At 40.5% G+C, this 26594-nt stretch overlaps 1 long non-coding RNA gene across 1 annotated transcript in view; it reads right to left on the reverse strand.

Annotated features, from left to right (window-relative positions):
* The window catches only part of LOC117198592 (uncharacterized), a 342215-nt gene extending 316219 nt beyond the window's left edge, over window positions 1-25996 (reverse strand). Inside the window, exon 1 of the long non-coding RNA XR_007478232.1 lies at window positions 25810-25996. This is a non-coding gene — a long non-coding RNA (uncharacterized LOC117198592). The remainder of the gene's footprint in view (window positions 1-25809) is intronic.
* Between the last annotated feature and the right edge of the window lie 598 nt (window positions 25997-26594).

The following is a 26594-nucleotide window of genomic DNA, read 5'->3' on the forward strand; positions in this document are numbered from 1 at the left end:
GTCCTAGATATGTGATGGAGAGGAGTTGGTCATTATACTATTCTCTATTTATTTGTACGTTTGACATTTTTCCATAATAAAAGAAGTTACATTCATGGAAATAAGCTCAATTTTCTCATTTAAAAATTTGAACAAGGTTTTATTTGGAAGTTTTAAAAAAATACAATATATTCTCTAATACCATAAACATACTTTTATCATAATTCTATAACATAAAAAAGCTAATTTTTTAATAAGCCTGATAGAAATGCTCTCAAATTCCCTCTGGTTTTACCCCTAATGCTCTTCAAATAATGTCATTTTTTTGTGTGCCATGACGTAAAAAGATTGGGAAGCTCTGCCCAGAGGAACTGATTTTGAGCAAAGGGCAGATAAATACAGGCTTTCAAAGTCCTCCATTTCCAAAAGCTCTCAGGGCTCCCTCTTCAGCACCTTTTTAAAGGGCTTTCAGAAAACAAAATGCTTGAGACTGAAACAGTCCCTGCAGCTGCAGCACCGGTTTCAAATGCCCACTATTTTGTAAGAGGATCCCTTTGTGTGGTTTTTTGTTTCCCAGAGGAAAAGCTAAACCCACCCCAGTGTTTTCATAAACTGAAAATGAATGGCTTGAGGGCCACCGTTGAGTGGGACGGAAGAGGACATTTGGCAGAGCTGGCCTCTGTGGGGCTTTGGTCCCCCCCAGACCTCAGTCAGCAACCTGCAGGGACGTGGCCATGAGAGAGGACTTCAGAGGTGGAGCTCTGGTCCTCGTGGGGCCGCCTAGCCTGGGGAGCAAGGTGCAAGGTGTTCAGGGTGGGAGCATTGTGGGCGCAGCCCCTTTGCCAGTATACAGTCAGGCCAGACAAGGTGCACCTCCTCTTGGAAGCCCCCAGGTGCGCCCCGCAGCAAAGCTGCACATTTCTCTTCCTCTGGTGGTTGAGTATATCCTTAGCTCTGAATTTGGTTGGTTGGTGGTTTATTTAAATCTGTAATACACAGAGTAAAACATTTCAAAGAGAACAAAAAGATATTTAGCAGAAACAGTCAATCTCTCAAGCTTATTTCTCCCAGAGGCAGCTAGCACTACCAGTTTCTTTTGCATCCTTCCAGAGATTTCTATACCTATACATGTGTGTATACCCATATACATGCCCCATCTCCCCGAATGCTTACCGTACACTCTATTCCTACCACCTCATGTGTATTAACTTAACTGTGTATTTTGGAGATTGTCATAGCTGTATATAGAGATATGTCTTGTCTTTTGTTTATTCAGTACTTTTTAAGGCTGTATATTTCTTGGTATGGACATGCTACAGTTTATCTAAGTAATTCCATAGTGGTGTGTATTCGGGTTGTTTCCAGGATCCTGCTATTCCAAACAAAGCCACAATAAATTTTGCACTCCCTCCAAGCTTTTATGCAAGACTACCCTAGTTGCCTTTCAAAGAAACATATATACGCAGTGCTGACATAAAAAGAGAAAGCAACAACAAAAAAATCTCCCTTCCAACACACAAAATTACTTTTAGAATCTGACCTGTTTTAACAGAAGTAGCTGCTCCCCTAACAGAATCAAAACAATGTGGTAAGGGGCCTGGCTGCAGAGCTGACTCTCCCTTCTCATAATTCCTACTCCCATCCCAACAGATAGCTTTGTAGACAAACCACTGAGGCCGCAAGGTATAAGGCTTTCCATCAAGGATATGTTTTCCCTTCACCTCTGACCCCGAGCCAGTCCATAGAAAACCCAGCTCCATTGTCTGCAGCATTTCCTTCCCTAAAAACACCAGGGCTCTGCCTCCATTCCAGGCCAGCATTTCTCCCGCCAAACTGCTCCAACAGACTTTATACCTGCCTGGCAGAGGATGCCAATCAAGAAACTGCAAGCAAAGATCCTTTGACTGTAGAAACCAACTGGCAGAGGAAAAAGAACAGGAAAGAGCCTGCTTAAGGAGGGAAATAAGAGTTTGGGGCCAATACAAAAAAAAAAAAAAAAAGGATCAAAAGTTCCTCTCAACAAAACAACCAGAAGAAACCTTGTCTAACAATCAGATAAACTCCTCCAACAGCAAGCAGGAATATCTCACGGCCAAAAAATGCTTAATTCATTGAGGGCAGATTTGAGAGAAAGTGGGCTTAAATTAGTAAAAAGCCAGGATGATAGACTATAAAAGGGGTATAAAATGCAATCCTTGTGAACACTGAACTAGAGTAAGTTGCACCATCACAGAGCTGGCCTTGAGAAAATATGCTTTATGTGAAAACCGGCATGTCTGAAGTCTTTACGAACAGTTTATCCTATCAAGCAGATTAAACATTCCCATACGAAATCCTGTATATTAATTTGGGCCACCAGACATCTTTCCTCACCATTTCACATTAATTAACTCATGTTTCATATCTGAAAATGCATGTGGTTTTATTTTAACTCTTTGATATTGTAGGAAACTTCAAATTCCCTAAAGACAGCGTCTTATTAGTTTGGGGGGATATTTTCTGTGTGAAAGAAAGGTAAGTACATATTGTGATCATGTGTAACTTACCGAGAGCCAAGGCACAAAGCCTGACCCAGCTGTTTTCCTAAAGGCTACTCAGGACAAGGGCTTTCTTATCAGACACTGCTATCAGACTGGAGGCACTTTCCCCAGACTGCTCGTAGTTTAATTCATAGGAGATTATGCACTGGGCTCATCCCCGGAAGTTCAGGAACATGGAATGAGGCCATGTCCTCAGCACATGGGGTTCACACCAGCCCGCAGGGGAGGACAGGGAAGGAACATCAGGACCTCAGAGGCCTGGGGCTCACACCTCTCAGAAGCCTCCTGAAATGGCAGAGCAAGTCCAGACCTGCCAGGCTTTGACTCACAATTAAAGTACCCAGAGCTGGCAGGAAACTTGCAGGTCACTAATCCACTCCCAGCCCACCCTCAGAAGGCCAGTAAGGGTCATAGAGCTGGGTAGAGCAGAACTTGAGGTAAAACTCAGGTATCCTGGCCCGAGTTGTGCTTCTCAGACTTTAATGTGCATATCAATCACCTGGGGAACTTGTTAAATGCTAACTGATTCAGCAGGCCTGGAGTAGAGTCTAAAATTTTGCATTTCTAATAAGCTGCCCTCTGATGCCAATGTTGCCAGTGGAGTACTATGCTGAGTAGCACATCCTCACACCTCTATTCTCAATATTCCTCAATTACAGAAAAATCCAGAAAATAGTCCCTCTTGCACTGCCTAGGAACTGATTAAAGAAAGTCCTTTTCTTAATCTCTTATTTACCAAAACTAACTCAAACAAAGAAGTCTCAGCTTCAACCTTCTTATCCACTGGAGATCCCCCAGATTACTGCCCAGCCCTTAGTGGGAAGGGAAAAAGAAACCATAACACCAATGATCCCATACTCTCTAGCAGGTGAATTTCGGATAAAGCAGTGTTTCTCAAAGTGTTGTCCCCACACCAAGAGCATCAGTGTCACATGGTATCTTATTAGAAATGCAAATTCAAAAATTCTAGGAGTGAGCTCAGCAATCTGAGGGTTTTTTTAAATTGAAGTATAGTTGATGTACAGTATTATATAAGTTACAGGTGTACAATATAGTGATTCACAATTTTTAAAGGTTATATTCCATTTATAGTTATTACAAAATATTGGCTATATTCCCTGTGTTGTACAATATATCCTTGTAGCTTATTTTATACCTAATTGTTTGTACCTCTTAATCCCCCTACCTCTATCTTGCCCCTCCCTACTGGTAACCACTAATTTGTTCTCTATATCTGTCTGTTTCTTTTTTGTTATATTCACTAGTTTGTTGTATTTTTTAGATTCCACATATAAGTGATATCATACAGTATTTGTCTTTCTCTATTTGACTTATTTCACTAAGCATAATACACTCCAGGTTCATCTATGTTGTGGCAAATGGCAAAATTTCATTCTTTTTCACAGCTGAGTAATATTCCAGTGTGTGTGTGCGTGTGTGTGTGTGTGTGTGTGTGTGTGTGTGTATGTATGTATACCACGTCTTCTTTTTTTTTTTTTTTTTTGTGGTACGCAGACCTCTCACTGTTGTGGCCTCTCCCGTTGCAGAGCACGGGCTCCGGACGTGCAGGCTCAGCGGCCATGGCTCACGGGCCCAGCCACTCCGCGGCATGTGGGATCCTCCCGGACTGGGGCACAAACCTGCGTCCCGTGCATCGGCAGGCGGACTCTCAACCACTGCGCCACCCGGGAAGCCCACCACGTCTTCTTTATCCATTCATCTGTTGATGGACACTTAGGTTCCTTCCACATCTCGGCAATTATATATAGTGCTACTATGAACACTGGGGTGCATGTGTATTTTTGAATTAGTGTTTTTGATTTTTCAGATATATACCCAGGAGTGGAAAGTAATCTGAGTTTTAACAAGTCCTCCAGGCAATTCTGATGCAGGCTTAAGTTTGAGAATCACTGAGATAAGACTCATGGCCAAGAGCAGTGCATCAGTACTCACAGTTTTGTATCCAAAATGAAATAAAATGCCCATAACACAATAATTCTCCAGTCCTAGGACATGGCCTACTTGAAGCAACAGATGACATATCATCATATCTTACACCAGTTAATTTAGAGTACATCAGTACATGATTGTAGGACCTGCACACGGCAGCTCAAAGATTCCCAAAGAATCACAAAGACACTCAAATTTACTCCCTCAAGCGGGATCCCCCTCAAGCTTCCTGCCCTGCAGAAAAGCTCACCATAGTGCCCTGGAACCACGGGCATGGTCACTCTACCTCACACCCTGAAGGGAATGATTTATTTACCTGACTCTTTCAGGTAAGAAGACATTTTCTTGTCATGTTTCTCTCATGTATGTGTGTGTGTGTGTGTGTGTGTGTACTCCTCGACTACACGTTTGAAAGAGACCATCTCAACCCATGTCTTGTTGGAAAGGCTGGGACACCAACATGTTAGGCTGAGGCAACAGATCTGTGCCCTGATGCAATAATAATACGGAAATAAATATAATTCACAGCTTCTACCCTCCTGTGCACATCCCTCATTTTCTTTGAGAAAGTCTCATTAAAATGTTTGCTGTAATTTATAGAGCCAGCTCTAATAGGATAACATTTGCTTCTTTGTCTTGCATATGAAGTCGTGATTCATCTGCATGCAATTCCGCCTTGTTTGTAACAATGTTGCCATGGCAACATTTTTCCTTTCAAGTACCAAGTAAATTGTGGAAGAGCACATACAACAGCATGGGCCTATAGGTAAATACTTCATTACTATCTACACAAACATTTCATTCGTTGTACCCACTCTCTCCTCTCTCCATAAACCCAGCTCCATTAAGATCCAATTTTTGAATTCTTTCCTCCCAAGGGCATATGAAGACCTTGCTCCACCAGAAGAGATCCAAATCAAAGCGATTTGGGTCTGAATATTTTAAAGTAATTTTCCTTTTTCCACGATTCTGTAGGGCTATATGTAACAGAAGTTTTAAAAATCAAACAAGAAGTTAATAACCAAAGTCTTCTGCATCTAAATAGCAGAAATTCCTGCCTTCCATCTCCACACAAGTAGCACAACTCTTAGACACCACAGCTGTACTTTGAGTCAATTTCATAGCAGTTTATACCTGATAAAGTTAATTTATATATAGGGACCCACAAAACGGAGGCCACCCCAGTGGTCCCGCCCATGTCACAAATCTATACCTAAGACAGCCTCATCTACAGGAAACACCTATCAAACACCAATTATTGATACAATCCTCCCACTCAGCTAGCTCACCTTATCCTAAAAACTAGGACCTGCTCACCTTATAAGGAAATCCCCAACCTCCTAGCCAATCATGCCCTGTTTCCTTTTGCTTCTTCTAACACTACAAAACTCATTTTTGCCCAAAACCCCTCAGGAAGAGTGCTCCACTGCTTGTTAGACGCTGTACTTCCCCCAATCCATGGATTGTTTTCCCTTGAATAAAGAACATTGAACTTGTTACAAAATTGTATCAGTTTCGTCATTTGATATGGCTTTATTGGGCATTTATGCACTTGTCTAAAAGCCTCATTAGCTTCAAGCCCCTTATGGGCAGGACGTCTCTTTTACCCGTCATCACCTCTCCTGTAACAATGGGCAAAATGGCTCCCAGACTACCGACCATGGACAGATGCGTTGGAATTGCCCCGGAGCTATCAAAAGTACGGAGTCCTGGGTGCTGTGCCTGGGGATTTTTATCCTGCATAGGTCTATAAAATGGTGATAATAATAGTTTTAACTCAGAGGACGATCGTGAGAATTACATGAGCTCAAAAATGCACATGAAGCCCATAGCCCAGGGCCTGGCCTTATAGGCAATTAAAAACTGAGAGCTATATTTATTGGCAATAAAATATTATTGGTGATATTATGGAGGACTAGCATAGAGTCAGAATGAAGTCTGATGAATAGTTCCTGCTTGACATAAAGAACTCCTTGGAATGCATACCCTAAGACAGGACACTTCTAAGAGTGAAAGGGGTGCTATTAATAATTTTATCAGGACGATAGGCATAAACCAGAAGTTTCCTGGTAAAAAGGATACACAGTGTTCTTACCAGTAATCCTCCTTTACACTTAGTAAAATTAGGTGTAACCTAACCTGATTAGGTTCCCATGGATGGAGCTGGCTGCTTGATTAGGTGAACATCTGATTGTACCATTGCTTTGGTTATGTTGCTGCAAACCTGATTTCCCACTCTGGGTTTTATACTCTGGAAAATGTATAGACTGTCACCAGCATAAAGTGTTAGACAAAACTGAGTTAATTGCCTGCTGAGGTAAGGGAGAACATCAGCTCCGCACTACTTTTTGTCTAGGGTACAGGACAGCAAGGTTGGAAGTTACCAAATATTAGAAGTTTAAAGTTTAAGGAGGGGCTTGATTAGGATTGAGTGAGAATAATGATACAACAGTCCAGCATTGGTGGTAACAGCAAGGTGAGCATTTTGAAGAAAAGTTTCAAAGAATCTTAAGGTGCTTTCCGTTGAAGCGTTGGTGGGTCTTTCAGGAAGTTCCGGTAATGAACAATCAACTTATCTGTCTGGGCTAGAGTCTCTTTGAACGGTAAAATGTTAATGAGGACAGTGGAATAGTAAAGTCATGTGAATGTAGACAGTAAACTGTATGAGGGATAGTTAGTTCCAGTCCTCAGTGTCCTGTTTGCTAGAAACCAATCTGCAACATGTATAGTCTTAACATTCTCACCTTTTATATGGTAATTCTATTCCCAAGGAGCTAAGGAAATAATCTGAACCTAGCACAAAGATTTATGTAATGAAGATGTTCATTATGAACTAAAATAATTTAATAGCCCTAAATTGGAAATAATCCAAATGTCCAATAGTAGGTAATAAATGTGGTATACAGAATTTCATGACGCCATCAAAAGTTTATGAAAAAATGTAATAACAATGGAATATACATATACTGTATTTGCTAAGAGAAAATAAGCCAAATTATAGACTCAAATAAACAAGGGAAGAAATTACTGAAAGAAAATATACCAGACATAGCAAATACACCAAAATGATACTTCTGGTGGTTAGTTTATAGACAGTTTCAATGTTCTTTTCAGTGTTTTATATATATATTTACAGGTATATTCTCTGTTAACATATTTTTTAATAGAGAATATATATTTTTAACAGAGAATGTATTGCTTTTATAATAAGAATGTTTTTGCACAAGCTGTAATACTATAACAGAAAAAATAGAAAATACAGGCAAGCACAAAAGACAAAAATGTAAATTAAAATTATCTGTAATCTGATCTCTCAGAGGTAATTGTATTTAACCTTGTGATGTGTATTCTACCACACATTTTTCTGTGTGAGAAAGCAAAGTAGCATTTTGCCTACTGCTATTATGAGATTGGGCTGGGGGGGCAAGCACTTTGACCTCTGAAACAAATAAAAATACAGAATCACTATCTAGCAAGAGACACCAAAATAGGTGAAACTTTTATCCCTTTCCTGTATGCTACTGTAGGGAAGAAAAAAGTTTTCCTCAACCTCCTTTGGGTCCCTGGCTAGGTCAGAAAATTAAACTGACAAAGACAGATTAACAGGAGAAAAGCATACAAATGTATTTAATATAAGTTTTACGTGACACAGGAGCCTTCATAAGGAAATGAAGACCAAACAAACAGTTAGACCTGAGTATTTTCAAGCTAGGTTTGATGAAAAGTGGACAGTCGTGGAAGAACATGGTAGGTTAGAGAGTATGAGGTAAGTGTCGTAAGCTAGGGGAAATATAGCAAGGCCTGTTGGTTAGGAGTCTTCTCAGCATCCCTTTGTCTTTTAAGATAAGGATGCTCCTTTCCTCTGCGTTAGGGAAGACACCTCTCTCAGGAGGGTTTTGTGACCTGTCTAAGAAGAGAAGGGCAGGGAGGAAAGGTCAGAGTGACCTTCCTGCTTCTGTTATCTTCTCAAACTTCTTCAGCTTAAAATATTCACTATGCTAAAGTGCCATATTTGGGGATAGTGTGTCCTGAATCTCATCACTACTGATTTCTAACAAAAATAGCTTTATTCCTGCCTTTTGCAATGCTGACATCTACAAATATATGATATTTCATGCAGATATGATAATTGTGTGAGAAAACTATCTTCCTACCATGATTAGACTAACTGCAACCTTGGTAACATTGTGGGGATTTTCTTCAAATATCTGTCCTACTTTTTTATTCCACAGGCCAATTCTTCTAAAGTCTAAACTCCTTTGCAAAAATTTTGCAAATAAAATTTACCTTTCTTTATGCTTTTTTCTCATTTTTCTTTCATGTACACCAAATAAATGTAAGTATTTAGGGAAAAAAAGGGCTATATCATAATCAGTTTTTTCAATTAACAATATACTATGAATATATTTGTATGTCTATAAATATAAAAGTGCCTTTTTAATGACTATAGTATTCCAATATTTGGCTATATCTTCATTCACATAACCAGTGCACTACTGTTGGATTTTTATGTTTTGTGTTGTTGACAATATAATAAAATCTGAAAAAAACAGACATACATATATTTTGTGTCCTAATCTAGGATAAATTCCTTGAATCACATTTCTAACTATAAGGGTACATGTATTTTAATGTTTTTAACATATATTGCCAAGTTGCTCTTCAGAAAGATTGTACCCTTACAATTCTACCACCAATGAGTGAACATTTACCCAGCCCTCTCCCCAGCACTAGGTATTGGTGCTTGTTTTATTAGTGACCAATAAGGGAAAATAAAATGGTATTTCATTTAAATATTTACTTATTTATTAGAATGTTAACTATTCATTTCTTAACTATCTTTTGGTAACATTTTATCTTGTAAATTGAATAATTATAACTTTTTCCCATTTTCTTATTGAGAATTTATTCTTATTTATTTGTAAGAGTTATTTATATTTTAAGGATACTTATTATGTGTTATATATTGTTACCACCAAGTTTTGTTTTATTTTTTCAAAATCTAATTTTAAATGTTTTGGGTAGGGGAATTCCCTGGTGGTCCAGTGGTTAGGACTCCATGCTTCCACTGCAGGAGGCATGGGTTTGATCCCTGGTCAGGGAACTAAGATCCCACTTGACGTGATGTGCGGCCAAAAAATAAATTAATTAAATTAAATTAATAAAATAAAATAAACGTTTTGGGTAGGTGGTGTTTGTTGTTATTAAAAAGAAGTTTTAAATCTATCCATCATTTCCTTTATGGCTTTCTGCCACTGATGTCATACTTGAAAAGATTTTACACCCTAAATTACAGGAGTTTTCACTTACATTTTTCCTCTATGAGTTTTTTCAAGATTTGTGAACTTCTAAATCTTTATCTAAATAACATATTAATACATAGCCTTCTTTTTCTTCAATATATCAGGCACAACTTTTATGTACTTCTTCATCTCTTGGCTGCCTCTTCACTTTGGCTACCACCACTGGCCAGTTCTACTTCTTGGAGCTAACTGGTCACTTGCCCTGGGAATGTCAGACTCTCCCCTATGACCACGGCTGCACAGGTACGCCAGAGTTTCCAGCTCCTCCCTTCACTTCAGGACTTAGATGAAACACCACACTGTAGAGTGTGGGATCTGGCATCTCTGGTAGCTTTCAAAGGGGCCAAATGATACAATCTGGATGTGCAGAGGGGTTAACTTCCATGGTGTGAACTTAGAGCAATGGGAAGTAGAGGTAGAAGGGATATGGGCAGAAAAATACCCTCTCCTTTCTCTTTCCCATAGATTGTTCCCATATATGGTTGGCTCCTTGTAGCCCATCTGGAAAAATCTTGCATGATGAGCGGACCTACCTACTGATCAACATGCTTGCCTCTTTGGATTGTCATGAAGTGACAACCAGACAGGTAATGCATCACTTTACATCTACTGACGTCTTCCCTTGCTTCACCTCCCTTTTGTACTCATTCCTGCTTCCCTAGGTTTATGACTCAAATATCACACCCATATCTTCATTTTGCCTCCAACATTGTTTTCTTAGGAAGACTCTCATTGCTTCTTTTCCTCCTCCTCCTCCTTCTCTTCTTTGACCTTCTTCTTCTTCTCCTTCCCAGAAGACTCATTAGCTTTCTTTTCCAACTCTTTGATTGATTTTTAAACTACTCATCTTGACATTATTTATTTCTAAAAGCCCTTTCTTGGTCTCCAAATTTTCCTTTCTTATAGCATCCTGCCTTTATTTCACTAATGCTATCTTATCTCTGAGGATATTGATTATAGCCTTTTTGAAGTTTTATTCTACCTTCTGCCTTGTCTTTGTTTCCTTTGAGTTTCTTTTTCTGTTTGAACATCTGTCTCTCATATTAAATATTTTCACTTTAAGATATTTCCTTAAATATGTGATGATTCTTAGTTACTCATTAATTTTTTACTCTAAAAAAGCTTTGTGCTTGTGTTTCTGTTTGTGGATAAAGCTTATAGAATGATGGCTTTCAGCATAGAGTCATTGGCATGGACCCAGCCATGCCATTGGGGAACATAAATGTCTATTTTTATAGGTCTTTTCTCCTGGCCTGGTTATTTTTCCCTCATACACTATTCAGTGTTAATGTCATAACTTTCTGGTCTCTTTAATTTCTGTACCAAGAAAGAAAGTCCAAGAATGATCTCTAACAGCCACTAGGACTTTAAAAGAAAACCAAGGTCCCTTCCTACTGGAAAGGAATTTTCATTAGATGCCAAGATAATAACACCTAGAAGAGGCTTCCAGCCACAGTCGTGTGTGTGTGTGTGTGTGTGTGTGTGTGTGTGTAAATAAGAACATTAAAAAGAAGTCCATCAGCTGCCTGATAGAGAAATATGAGTGACAAAGGTGATAAATCATGTCACACACCCAAGGGACAACTAATTTCCTGCCCAAACTCTTCTGGCCTATTGTGCTCACCTGTTCCCTGAATATGAAATCTTCCCAGCACAGTTTGATTTCTCCCCTGTCAGTACAGCCACTCATCTTTAACACCACCCCCAGAAAGGGCCTCTTTCTAGAAACTGAAAATAGTCATTCATGACTGGTTTTACAGAAGGGTTATAAATAAATTCAACATATGGTATCATAAATTTAATAAACCTGATGTAGTTAAGAATTCACTTTGGTTAACTTCTAGTCTAGTGCTGTCCAGTAAAAATACAAGGTGAGTCACACATGCAATTTAAAATTTGCTAGTAACCGCATTTTAAAAGATATAAAGAAACAGGTGAAATTAACTTTAATAATATATTTTATTTAACCCAGCATCTCAAAAATATTATCATTTTAAAGTAGTTACTATGAAAGGTATTAATATAAAGTATATTAATGAGATAATATCTTACATTATTTTTGTGCTAAGTTTGAAACCCATTGTATATTGGCACCCACAGCACACCTCAATTCAGACTAGCCAGACTAGCCACATGTCCTTTTTCTTTTTTCCACTTTTTTTTTTTTTTTTTTTTTGCGGTACGTGGGCCTCTCACCACTGTGGCCTCTCCCGTTGCGGAGCACAGGCTCCGGACGCGCAGGCTCAGCGGCCATGGCTCGTGGGCCCAGTCGCTCCGCGGCATGTGGGATCCTCCCGGACCGGGGCACGAACCCGTGTCCCCTGCATCGGCAGGCGGACTCTCAACCACTGCGCCACCAGGGAAGCCCCACATGTCCTTTTTTTTTTAATTTTTATTGGAGTATAATTAATTGACAATGTTGTGTTAGTTTCAGGTATACAGAAAAGTGATTCAGGGATATAGATATAGATATAGATATAGATATAGATATATCAATTCTTTTTCAGATTCTTTTCCCATATAGGTTGTTACAGAATATTGAGTAGAGTTCCCTGTGCTATATAGTAAGTCCTTATAAGTTATCTACTTTATATATAGTAGTGTGTATATGTTAATCCCATCCTCCTAATTTATCACTTCCCCCCATGTTTCCCCTCTGGTAAACATAAGTTTGATTTCGAGATCTGTGAGTCTCTTTCTGTTTGTAAATAATTTCATTTGTATCATTTTTTATTAGATTCCACATAGAAGTGATATCATATATTTGTCTTTCTCTGTCTGACTTACTTCACTTAGTATGACAATCTCTAGGTCCATTCATGTTGCTGCAAATGGCATTATTTAGTTCTTTTTTACGGCTGAGTAATATTCCATTGTGTATATGTACCACATCTTCTTCATCCATTCCTCTGTCAGTGGACATTTAGGTTGCTTCCATGTCTTGGCTATTGTAAACAGTGCTGCAGTGAACACTGGCGTGCATGTATCTTTTCAAATTATCATTTTCTCCCGCAGACTAGCCACGTTTCAAGTGCTCCATATCTACCTGTGGCTCGCAGCTTCCATATTGAATAGCTCAGATCTAGTCTCAAAATTAAGAATAACTCAGGTGTGACATATAATACTAAAACTCATTTCTTGGGACTTCCCTGGTGGTCCAGTGGTAAAGAATCCGCCTTCAAATGCAGGGAATGCGGGTTCAATCCCCGGTCAAGGAACTATGATCCCACATGCTGCGGGACAACTAAGCCCGCGCGCCACAACTACTGAGCTCATGCACCTCAACTAGAGAGCCTATGTGCCGCAAACTACAGAGCCCACATGCCCTGGAGCCTGCGTGCCACAACTAGAGAGAAACCCGAGCAGACCGTATGCTGTAACGAAAAAAACAAGATCCCACATGCCTCAACAACGATTCTGTGTGCCGGGCTTCCCTAGTGGCGCAGTGGGTGACAGTCTGCCTGCCGATGCAGGGGACACGGGTTCGTGCCCCGGTCCGGGAAGATCCCACATGCCGCGGAGCGGCTGGGCCCGTGAGCCATGGCCGCTGAGCCTGTGCGTCTGGAGCCTGTGCTCCGCAACGGGAGAGGCCACAACAGGGAGAGGCCCACTTACCGCAAAAAAAAAAAAAAAAAAGATCCTGTGTGCCACAACTAAGACCCGATGCAGCCTAAATAAATAAAATAAATATTTAAAAAAATTTTAAAACTCATTTCTCAAGTTTTAGAAGAAACTGAGGAGATGAAAGTCCATTTTCTGCTGACTATAGTAAAATTTGTATTGGTGGCAGTGTTCCAAATTCCTCAAATATCTAGAATGCATGAAATGTGATGAAAGTATTCTCTGATCCACATGTAGTAAACAACAAAAGCTTAAAAAAAAAAAAAAACAACTTTTTTCTGTGTTGAGGAAACATCTCTGACTGTGGCCAGGGAACAATTTAACAAGGGCTGCGAGCTAAATGCATTTAGGAGACAGACAAGTCACATAAATTCGTGGGAACCAGCATGTTGTGTGTAAGACATCAGGGAGTGTCAGCAACTGTGCCAAATTGGAAAGTGCATACTTTGTCTAGACATGCTCAAGTTGAAAACCTGCATAAATACCATGTGTGTCCAACGAAACCCATCTGTGAACCAAATTTGGCCTGTTTGCAACACCTAACTCAGTGGGACCAAAAAAGGAGCATCATAAAGGAAAGGCTTGTTTTATTCCCTGAGTGGAGGATTCTGTCTCCCTGGTTACACTGCCAAAAACAATATTTTCTCCTCCCAACGATAGAGGCTTTTGTGATGTAAACATGTATCTCACTTAAAGTTGCTTTGGAACTTCAGTCTTCGGGATTTTCAAGAAACAGGAAGACTATTAGACATAAATAACTAAGATTCATAAGTAAGATTCATTAGCATGACATGGCATGATGTGTACAAATATCCTTGCTTGCTCTCCAGACATGGACTGGAGTGTTATGAGGCCACTGTAAGAGCACGAGCCTGACTTGGTCACAGCTATGAAGTCAAGAGCAGCGTGAGTGCTGGAGGCCTAGTTACTGGTATTCTGCTCCTGCTGACCAGCCAGGCAGCATTCACTGCATAGCTGTGCTATTCAAGGCAAGGCGTCCTTTGCCTACCTTCAACCTTGCTCTAACTAGAAGCACTCTTTTAAAGATAAGGAATATTCTAAAAGAATAATTAAAAAGAAAAATCTTAAATCAGCTGTCTTAGAACAATGTTTTTAGTTCTGAAAAATCTTAGAATATGTGATACTATGTGCATTCCAACAGTTACATTTGCCTTTTGGAAGGATTACCTAAAAGGTAATTGAACACATTTCACCTAAGAGCACAAATGTGTGACGGAAGTATCTTCAATAAGAGAAAGTGATTCTCTTTTGAAAACTCACAGTACCCTCTTCTGAGTGTTCATGAGATCACTCCTTTTGATGGAGTGACTAATCTGGATGTTGTCATCATAGCAAAAAGAGCAGCTTCCTAATTCTCTTCAATTAGGAGGAAATAGTTTGAACATTTTCAGGCTCATTTTTTTTAGGGAGTGTATTAGTTTACTTGGGCTGCCATAACAAAATACCACAGACTGCATGGCTTAAACAACAGAAATTAATTTTCTCATGGTCCTGGAGGCTAGAAGTCCAAGATCAAGGTGCTGGCAAGGTTGGATTATTCTAAGGCCTCTATCCTTGGCTTGCAGATGGACACCTTCTTGATGCCTCTTCTCATGATTTGTCCTTCTGTGCTCGTGTGCCCCTGGGGTCTCTCCCTCTTCTTATAAGGACACCAATCATATTTGATTAGGGTTCACCCTAACAGCCTCATTTAACTTAGTCACCCTTTTACAGGCCCTATCTCTAAACACCATTACCTCCTGAGGTACTGAGGGTTAGGGCTTCAACATATGAATTTTGGAGGGACACAATTCAGTCCATAACTGGAAGTATCATTTCTTGCTAACAAAAATAGCTAACATTCATTCAGCAATTCTTACATGTTATTAGCCATAATAAGCACTTTACAAGTTTTAACTCATTTCATCCTCATAACAACCCCATGAGCTAGATACTTTTATAATCTCTATTCTGCAGATACAAAGACTGGGCAGAGAGAACATAAGTAACTTGCCCTAGGCCTCATGTCTAGCAAGTGGCAGAGCAAGGGTATGAAGACAGATATCTTGGCTACAGAACCCAAGCACTTAGCCACTTTATAACAAATAGTTAGAAATTTTTTTTGCAGCAGAAAAATCTGCTATTCCAAATTGGTTAACAATGGTTCAGTATTCTGTCATGGACTAAATCGTGTTTCCTAAAATTCATATGTTGAAGCCTGTACTCCTAATGTGACTATATTTGGGGGAAAGGCCTTTAAAGAGGTAATTAAGGTTAAAGGAGGTCAGAAGAATGGGGCCCTAATCCAACAGGACTAATGTCCTTACCAGAAGAGGAAGAGACATGTGCACAGAGAAAGGCCATCTGAGGAAAGCAAGAAGGCAGCCTTCTGCAAGCCAAGGAGAGAGGCCTCAGGAGAAACCAAACCTGCCAACACCTTGATCCTGGACTTCCAGCCTCCAGACTGTGAGAAAATTAATTACTGTTGTCTAAGCCATTCAGTCTGTGGCATCTTGTTATGGCAGCCCGAGCTGACCAGGACACTATTTTAATCCCTTTGTCAAGAGCTAGTGTAGAAAGAGTCTATGATTAATACAGACAACCTATAAGATTTTGGTGACAAGAGATTGTCAAGTCAGTAAAATTTTTGGTGAAGTGGGCTTCTCACAACACTGGACCCTGGAGGTAGAAACATTTTACAGAAAGCCCTGGGTTCTGCTTTCCATACCCAGGTAAGATGTGGGCTTCTAGATTCTGTATTTGGATTAAGAGCTATGAGAACCTGATGTTTGTAAATATCATGAAAATTGAAGCACTTGGGCTTCCCTGGTGGTGCAGTGGTTAAGAATCCGCCTGTCAACACAGGGGACACAGGTTCGAGCCCTGGACCATGAAGATCACACATGCCGTGGAGCAACTAAGCCCATGTGCCACAACTACTGAGCCTGCGCTCTAGAGCCCATGAGCCACAAGTACTGAAGCCCGTGTGCCACAACTACTGAAGCCCGCACGCTCTAGAGCCCGTGCTCTGCAACAAGAGAAGTCACCACAATGAGAAGCCCGTGCACTGCAACGAAGAGTAGCCCCCACTCGCCACAACTAGAGAAAGCCCACGCGCAGCAACGAAGACCCAACTCAGCCAAAATTAAATAAATAAATAAATAAATAAATAAATAAATAAATAATCAAAGCGTATCAATTGGGAGTGAAGAATAAAAGGAATATAAAAAAGAGATTGAGAATGTCGACAAAAAGGCAGTGGAAAAATAAGAATTGAGCTTTTCAGGCTTGGTGAGAGCCTACCTCATAGGAACCAGATGCCTCAACCACCCCATCCTGTTAGGGACTCTGGGGTCCAAGGTAAGCCATGATGAAGTCAACTGCATCTGTTTTCACCCAATGTGATGACCTCACTTCTAATAAGATCTATAATCCTTTGCTGGTTAATTTGGACACTTACTCCAAAACTTCAAATGCTTGTGGATGTGCACGCCCCATAGAACTGAACTGAGAGTGTTTGTGTGTTTTAAGCAATTATTTATTTAAGCAAATTTAAGCAAATATTTAAGGAATTATTAGAAATCAAAAGATGAATATTTGAAAAATAAAAAACAAAGTTGCACAACCTGCTGTGAGATAAAAAAATGTGATATACATTATCATCTATAAACTTCTAATATCTTGGATTTGGGGGGCAAATTTTTATCATGAGGATCTGGTATTTTTGTCTAAACAGTTTAGTAACCTGACTCCCATTGAAAGAATAAATAAACTAGAGAAAGACCCAGAGTAGGCCACACCAAAAGATGCGGCCTTAAGTAAGAGAGCATCCATTCAATGCATTTATTCAATGACATTTGTTAGCAGCCTGTTATGTGCCTCTGTGCCAGGTACTGGAGAGCCTGAGTTGAATAAGCCATGGGAAATAGAGAAAAAACAAACAGAAAAGAAAGAAAGTGAACTCCTAAGATATGGCAGTAAGGGCAGCAAATCCTAGGAGTAATAGAAATAGCTTGACATTGAGGTACTTGGAAAGGAAGTCCTTGCAAACTGTTTAATAGCACAAATTAACAGAGAGAGAGCAGACAGCTGGGCTTGCCAAACACAGAGGACAACATGAAATATTTAGGAAGAAAATCAATCCAGACAAAAAGAGAAAAATGGGCTGGGACACATCTAACCCTGCAGCCTTGAAAACTTTACCAGTTTGGGGGCAAAAAAGGATTGGCATGCTTACTTTGTTATTCACACTTGAGTTAATTACCTAGAGATCTCTGCAGTGAGTTCTATAGGTTTCTTTCAGTTGCTCTGTAAATCTCTGTTGTGTTTTGAACAAAGCAATAATTTGCTTTCATTTAAGATCTTGTGACCCCAAAGAACACTGTATTGCTTATTTCAGAAGTAAATCCCAGGTATGTCTTACCAACTTGCACACCTCCAATGTGAGCATGCATATAAGGGATGGCAATTGACTGGGTGGTATTAGGTGTGCGTGCAAAGAAACCATGAACTGTAAGTGAGAGTGCATGTGTTGTGTCGTGTGGTCAGATATAATAATGTTTTGAATGGTGCTGACAAGTCATGAGTCACTGGGTACACCCGGGAAGATAATAACTTTCTGGAGGCAAGAAATCACTTGGGGGAGAAAACTGCTTCTGCCTTTGCCTTGCTGATTAATTTGCTACAAAGGCAGGCACATTATCCAGCCCAGAGGTCAGGCAGCTGTGCGTGCCCCACTCTACCTTTTGAGGAGATAGTAAATGACCACAAGGCTGGTTGACATCAGGGACTAGTCAAGAAAACAAGTTCCAGGGCCTCTGGGACCAGCACTCTGTTGCCTCATTCCCCAAAGCTCATGTCTGGCATGACAGCACAGCCCTGAAGTAAGTTATGGCTCTGGAGAAAGCCCTGATGTTGAAATACTGGGGAAAGATTCTGACTGACCTGCAGAAAAAAAAATGGAACAAACTAGAGATACAATAGGAGCCTGATATCTCTGCCTCTAGAAGAACAAGTTTATTATATCTGTAAAAAGACAAAAAGTAATTATTTAATCAACTGCCCCTATAACCAGTGTTTTGTTTGTTTGGTTTGGTTTTATTTTTTTGGAACTAACAAAAGCTACGTCATATTCACACCAATAGCAGTAGTCATAAACTGGGCAGGGAAGACAAATAGAGTGTGAAGGAGGTTTCCTGTCTGCATCCCCTCCCATTCACCCCCTCCCCACCGCTGAGACTCACGGCTCTAAACGAAGCAGAGTTAAACTTTTCTTAAGGAACCTCTCCATCCAACAGAGTCTGACTCTTAACTGTCAGATACATTTAATTCTATGCATTTAACAGAGGGCTTGACACAGGTGCTGTGTGAGCTGAGGAAAGGCACTCTGGGGATGTGAGAAAACAGCCTGCGGGGAGGTGGGTTCCCTGAGAAAGGGAAGCTCAGAGTCTGAAAGAAGCTCAGGAAAGAGGGAGGTTTCCTGAAGCTTGGAAAGGAAGGAACAAACTCCTCAGTGCCACAGCACATTAGGAAGCCAATAGATACAGCTTACTAATACAACTTTACACATATTATTATAATACAGCTTTACACATGGCTATTATTAAGAAAGAGAAAGAAAGAAAGAAAGAAAGAAAGAAAGAAAGAAAGAAAGAAAGAAAGAAAGAAAGAAAGAAAGAAAGAAAAGAAAGAAAGGGAAAGAAAGGAAGGAAGGAAGGAAAGAAGGAAGAAAGGGGGAAAGAAAGAAAGAACATAAGTGCACTATTGGTGGGAATGTTAAATGATGTGGCTACTGTGGAAAGCAGTACGGTAGTTCCTCAAAACACTGAAAATAGAATTACCATATGATCTAGCAATTCCACTTCTGGGTATATATGCAAAATAATTGAAAGCAGGGTTTAGAAGAGATGTTTGTACACTCATGCTCATTGTAGCATTGTTTACAATAACCAAAAAATGGAAGCAACCCAAGTGTCCAACAAGAGATAAATGGATAAACAAAATGTGGTGTACATACAATGAAATATTATTCAGCCTTAGAAAGGAAGGAAATTTTGACATATGCCACACTATGAATGAACTTTGAGCACATTATGTTAAGTGAAATAAACCAATCACAAAAAGAGAAATACTGTATGATTCCACATATATGATGTACCTAGAGTAGTCAAATTCATAGAGGCAGAAAAATAGAAGGGTGGTTGCCAGAGCCTGGAGAAAGGGGGCAATGGGTGTAGAATTTCAGTTGCTTAATGGGTACAGAATTTCAGTTTTGCAAAATGACAAGAGTTCTGAAGATTGGTTACACAACAATGTGAATGTACTTAATGCTACTGAATTTTACACTTAAAAATGGTTAAGATATAAATTTTATATTATGTATATTTTACCATAATTGTTTTGAAAAGCTAATGATATAAATCCCATCCTCTCTGTTCAGTCCTCTCATCCCTTCTCACCCAAACTTGACCTCACAACATGAAGATTTTGTCCTCTATTCCTCAGAAGAAATCTCTACTCTGATACCAACTTCTAGTTTAAAGTAGGAAAAAATAGAACACGTGAAATTGTCACCCATGCTGTGCAGCTCAGGCCCAGGCACGGAAACTTTTTTCTTTTTTTTAACCACATGGGCCAGTTGTGTTTTATCAACAGGATACCACAAAGGCCAGTGACAAAACCAGACTGAACCAGCTACCTCCAAGATGGCAGGCAAAGTGGACTAAGGGTCACCACTTTCCTTGCCTTGATTTATCTCTGTGTTTCTATACCGTCTCCTGAGAGCTGAAGGACACTTGCCTGATCTATCTCTGTGTTTGTTTCAAAAGTACCTGGTGTTTGGCAGAGGTGCTTTGCAGCTGTCCTGTGAGAGATACATGCTTTGAGAGATATGCAGTGGTCAACCCCCCAGAGCGGGCTCTGACTTGACCACAGGAAGGTGCCTGCACAGATGAAACCTGGAGGTATCAAGAGTTACCTTTGCTCCATTACCGTGCTAAGATCTCCGCCCGAAGCAGAGATTTGTACTCTGCTAGGCACAATTCATGCCATGTGCAAAGCAGTGTGGAAGACTGCGCATGCCCCAGCTGCCCTTGGAAATCTCCACCCTTTTGCTAGAGCCTGATGACCTGTCTGCCTCCTAACCCTTGGAATTCCCTTACTCACTCCCTCCAGGGAGAAGGTGCCTTTAGAGCATGAGTTCCCCTTCTCCATTCTCTGGCCATAGAATTAAAGACTGTCTGGCTTGTACCACACTCAGTTTCATGAACCCAGGCAGGAAAGAACTCCCTGACCGAGAAAAGGGGGGGCTTCAGTTCAGCTAGGGCTCCAAGAGGGGGGCCTCACATCTAATTTGGTAACAAAATCATCCTCTATCATTTTATAGACTAACTTAATGCAAGAAATTAAAGTTATTCTAGAAGCTTCCCCCCTCATTTACTTCACCACCCTCAGGAAAATATGACCCCATAGAACCTTTACTGCAAGCTCTTGGATTACGTCCTTTCCCCCTTCTCTTTTGCCCAACCATCTCTTTTAAATCTTACCAGTGACCTTATGGTGAAAAGCAAAGGACACAATGAGTTCTAAAAGACTGACAAATGCACGCTTTTCTGAAGCTCAAGTAAAATTATGCTTCTACAGCCCAACGACACTCCAGCTCCCTGTGGTTCGGGGCTTCACAGACACACATTCTCAGAAACACAGTCCATTTTTAAAAAGCAATTAAAAATATTTTTAAAATTTGTTCTCCACATTTCTGTCCTCCCCATCAAAAACTTTTTTAGAGCTTTTCTAATATAAATCTTATCACCTCTCCTGCTGCTTCTGCTCTCTTGTGCTCAGATTTATAAAAGAAGGCCCAGCATGGAAGGGAGGCAGAGGAAATCGTCTAGTGGCCAAGGCCCCAGTGTTCTTTTTTGGGGCAGATAGAGTGTCCCTATAAAACCTGGCTGGCAGGTCTGAGTCTAAGAAAAGAGACACATATAGGGAAATGAATACAAATATTTAAGTTACATAGTTCCCATGATATAACTTTTAGATGAGATTTATATTTAAACTGTAGCAATTCTATTTCCCAGAAAGTGTGGCTTTTAAAATGAAAGCCCAGATGAGTTTGATCAAAGGCGTTTTCAACAGAGCAAGGTTTGACATTTCTCATCCCACACAGAGAAAATGAATAGTGTAGTCTTCATTCGTGGAAACCACGATTTCCGGCACTCGCTCCTTTGGAGTCTTACCATCTCATTGCAATAGCGCACAGCCTCCTCTGTACATCTGAGGAGAGGAGAAAACCTCTTTCCCTGACACACCCAAAGGGGCAAGAAGAAAGTACTATCAACACCTCACCCGCTGGAGGAGAAGCCAGCTGCCTCCCAGTGCTCTGTAAGAAATACTGGCTAAAAAAAAATTTTTTTAATAAATTTAATTTCCTTTGAAGTGGCTATTTGATCTCATTTCATACATTGAAATAATTCCTGAGAAGATGATGTCTGCCACCTCTCATTCCTAGCTCTCCAAACCTCCCTCTCAGCCTCTTCCTATACACTCTGGTTATTGTAAACAGCTTACACTCCCTAAACCAGGGAGTAGCAACCTGCGTGCCACAAATGTATTGCATTGCCCCAGGGTGCCTTGCAAATGTTACATTTGTCTCAAGAGTCATCACTTGCTAAAAGTTGGGAAGCACTGTCCTTTGCATATTGTTTCTGGACTCAGCTGCCCTAGAAATGTGGAAAACCTTTTATCTGTGTAATTTATACCCATTCTTTCAGATTCAGCTCTGGGTATCTGACTTCTTCCTCCAGGAAGCCTTCCCTAAGCTGACCTAACCCACCATTTGGTGTAGGTTAGGTACTTCTCTACACTCTGAAATACCCTCTGCACCTAGATTCCATATCCACAGTGTAGTGTTATACATAGCCACTAAGAAGTAGTTCCCCCACTATGTCCTGCTTTGAGGGCAAAGTCCTCATAACTGTTGTTATTCTACCCTTAAATGAAGTTAGTCCGAATTTTTCAGTAAGTTCTGTTAACCATCTCTATCTAGGGCAAGTCTCTTTACCCTTCAAGGCCCCACTAAGATTAACCTTGGTGATAACCCCCCTGCCCGATCTCAGCGCCAGCAAAAGTGCTTTGTGTGGACTTCCCCGGTGGCGCAGTGGTTAAGAATCCACCTGCCAATGCAGGGGACACAGGTTCGAGCCCTGGTCCGGGAAGATTCCACATGCCTCAGAGTAACTAAGCCCTAGTGCGTCACAACTACTGAGCCTGCGCTCTAGAGCCCCCAAGCCACAACTACTGAAGCCTGAGCACCTAGAGCCCGTGCTCCGGAGCAAGAGAAGCCACCGCAATGAGAAATCCACGCACTGCAACAAAGAGTAGCCCCTGCTCGCCACAACTAGAGAAAGCCGGCACGCAGCAACGAAGACCCAACACAGCCAAAAATTAATCAATTAATTTTTTTTTAAAGAGTGCTTTGTGCATGTTCCATCATAGCCCTGCCTGCACCATGTTCTGGTCTGACGTACCCATCTTTTCCGTCTCACTAGACTGCAACCTTATTGGCACTAGGACTACGTCTGATTTGTATATTTGTATGTCCAATACTAGTATTGCCTGAACAGAGACATTCTCTGTTCCCTCAATGAATACCCTGTCTCCCAAGAACAACCATACTTCTAGCTAAATTGTCAGAGTAAAGACATGTCAACATTTTTACTTCCTTTATAGACCCTAACGTAAAAATTAAAAAAAAGCTTTTGGCTCCATGCTGTAAACCAGTGGTTCTTGACCTTAGGATGCATCAATGTCACCTGCAGAACTTGTCAAAACGGATTGCTGGGCCCCATGCCCAGAGATTTTAGTTCATTGGTCTTGGATGGGGCCCAAGAATTTGCCTTTCTAACAAGCCTCCAGGTGATGCTGATTTTGCAAGTCCACGATTTAGATTTTGAGTGATCCTGTGCACAATCCAAGCCATCAGATAACCCAAGCAGATCTCTGCCAGGTCTTACCTAACGCAAACCTCTGATCCTGGACTGAATGAATAATCTTAAAGAGAAATGTACCATATAGTGCTTACATGTTCTGGGCCAAAAGGAAAAAGCTCTCCTTGTTTTGCATCTAGCATTTTTATCAGTTTTTGTTGCTGTCATTTTTATAAGATGGTCCGAAGGGAAGTAACAGTCAGTAAATACCTACCATGAGAGACAGCCGATATTGAGGTTAAGGACACAGTCCTGGAGCCAGACTCCCTGCTACCAAATCCTGGCTCAATCTCTGTGCTTCAGCCTACTCTTCTGTAGATTAGGAATAATGACAGCCCTCCCTTTTGTGGTTGCTGTGAAGCTTCAATGAATTCACAGATGTAACGTGCTTAGCACAGTATCTGGCATATAGTAAATTCTCCAAAAGCATTAGTTTTCATCGCTGTTAGTACTCTTAAACATTACTGTGTTTACACACAATATCAATTTAATCTTCACTACAGCTTGCCTAAGTTCATACAATTAAAAAGAGCTAAAACTGGGATAGAAATCAAGGTTTGATTCCAAAATTCATGTTTCTCTTTCTATTCATTCATATACTTGAAAGGTTATTAGAAGGCAATTTCCTGAGTCCCATCTGACTGCCCAGATTCTTATCCCAGTCCATGGTGGACCCAGAAATCTGCATTTTAAACTAGCATCTCAGTTTCTAAACTCTAAATCTGATGCTAGTGGTCTAGGGATCTTTTCCATATACTGCCTTGCAGTACGGACATGAGGATTAGTGAGAACAAGTATAGGACTGGGCTTTAGAAACTAAGTGCTAAGCAAATGTCTGTTATTATGAAAATAAATTGTTTTTCTTCAAATGTTAAAGCTATATCAAAATAAGAAAAAAATGTGTTAGAACACAGTTGAAAACTAAAAGCTGTTGCTCTAATTTGACCAGGTAAATGAAATCTAAAAATTCTCTGGAATAAAATGATTTAACAAAGATTGAAAACTCTGTTTCTGGAGTCAGTTTGGTTCCCAGTTCTATTTCTTATTACCAATGTGAGCTCAGGCAACTTATTTCACCCCTCTGAACTTCAATTTGCTCATTTGTAAATAAAAATACCTACCTCATAGGACTGTTGCAAATACTAAATGAAATAATGCATGTAAAGTACTTAGCACTGTGTCTGGAATAGGATATATACTCAGTAAGTTGTGTCATGATTATTCTTATTAATGTCGACAGTTACAGGAGTTGCACAGAAAAAGGATTATTTGACAACACCACAGCTATAACCACTGGCATAAAATGGTTTTTTAAATAGGGAGCTTAACGGTATTTTACAAATTTTAAATAATATTTAGGAAATTTGAGGGCTCACCATCATCCCTAACCTATGTGTGTAAATCTCAGCATCACCATATCTTTATAATATTTGGAGAAATGTGAGAGTGTGTCCACTAAAGATTCCCTTCCCGAAAGAGTTCTTCGTGGTCCCCAGAGCCTGAGGAAGAAACGGACACTGGCACTTGCTCAGTAATTGCAGAGAAATGAGAAATCTTCTCAGAAAGTTTTTCCACTCACTGTGGAGTTCTCCTCATTAAACAGCCCCTTCCCAAGATCACCATCACAAACTCATACATTCTAAAATGCTTCATAGACCTTTGGAAAGAGCCTGCAGCCCACCCACCTCCAGTGTCTGTCTTGGGATACAGGGAAAGAACAGGAATAAGCAAGATAACTCATTGTACCTGTTTCGTTAACACTGCCCGTAAGCAAATTCTGAACCCGTGAGTGTATGTGTGTATGTTTCTTTGGAAAACAGACATGTGGAGGTTAAAATTAATTCTAAATGCTTCAAAAGCATGAGTTGAAGTCACCTAAACACTATACTGCTGCTGGCATGTCATCAACATGATTTGGCTTGAAATAATTCTTAGAAAACACTCCACTGCAGAAAGAACAGAAATGCACTATCTCCAAAGAAAAGACAAGGAATTGCTTTGTGAGATTAGTCCATTTGTCAAGTGAGTGAGTTGGGCTGCTCACTGGGTACGAAGGCCACTGTCAGCCCTAGTGTAGAATTCTAAGATTCTATGTATTCATATAGATGCACACACACATATGTATACATAGACATATGTAAAACATAAATTTTAATTGGTTCCAAGCATATGATAAATAGTATAATACTATGTAAAACTCACCAGAACAGATGAACTGGTTTGCAAGGCAGAAATGGAGACAACAGATGTAGAGAACAAACGTATGGACCCCAAGGGGGGAAAGCGGGGGTGGGGGGGATGAATTGGGAGATTGGGAGTAACATATATACACTAATACGTATAAAATAAATAACTAATAAGGACCTGATGTATATAAATAAATAAATAAATAAAATTCAAATTTAATTGATTAATTAAAATAAAACTCACCAGGGGCTTCCCTGGTGGCACAGTGGTTGGGAGTCCGCCTGCCGATGCGGGGGACAAGGGTTCGTGCCCCGGTCCGGGAAGATCCCACATGCCGCGAAGTGGCTGGGCCCGTGAGCCATGGCCACTGAGCCTGCGCGTCCGGAGCCTGTGCTCTGCAACGGGAGAGGCCACAACAGTGAGAGGCCCGCATACCGCAAATAAATGAATGAATGAATGAATGAATGAATGAATGAATAAATAAATAAATAAAGCTCACCAGAATTCTCCATCCTTAGCATTAAGCTTATGATAAACACAGAAATTTCCTACCAAATGGAAAAAGGAAGTTTTTCAAAAGTAAAACCATGCCCAAGGAGCATCACAGGATTTTGTTAGTTTAAATGTTAGATTAAAATCCTGCTAGTAGGGACTTCCCTGGTGGCGCAGTGGTTAAGAATCCGCCTGCCAGTGCAGGGGACACGGGTTCGAGCCCTGGTCGGGGCAAATCCCACATGCCGTGGAGGAACTAAGCCCATGCACCACAACTACTGAGCCTACCCTCTAGAGCCCATGAGCCACAGCTACTGAGCCTGAGTGCCACAACTACTGAAGCCCGTGCGCCTAGAGCCCGTGCTCTGCAGCAAGAGAAGCCACACAATGAGAAGCCCGGGAACTGCAACGAAGAGTAGCCCCCCCCCCCCACCCCGCTCGCTGCAACCAGAGAAAAGCTCGCGCACAGCAACAAAGACCCAAGGCAGCCAAAAATAAAAATAAATAAATAAAATTTTTTAAAAAATCCTTTAAAT

Source organism: Orcinus orca, chromosome 6 (genome assembly GCF_937001465.1).
Source record: "Orcinus orca chromosome 6, mOrcOrc1.1, whole genome shotgun sequence".
Lineage (NCBI taxonomy): Eukaryota > Metazoa > Chordata > Mammalia > Artiodactyla > Delphinidae > Orcinus > Orcinus orca.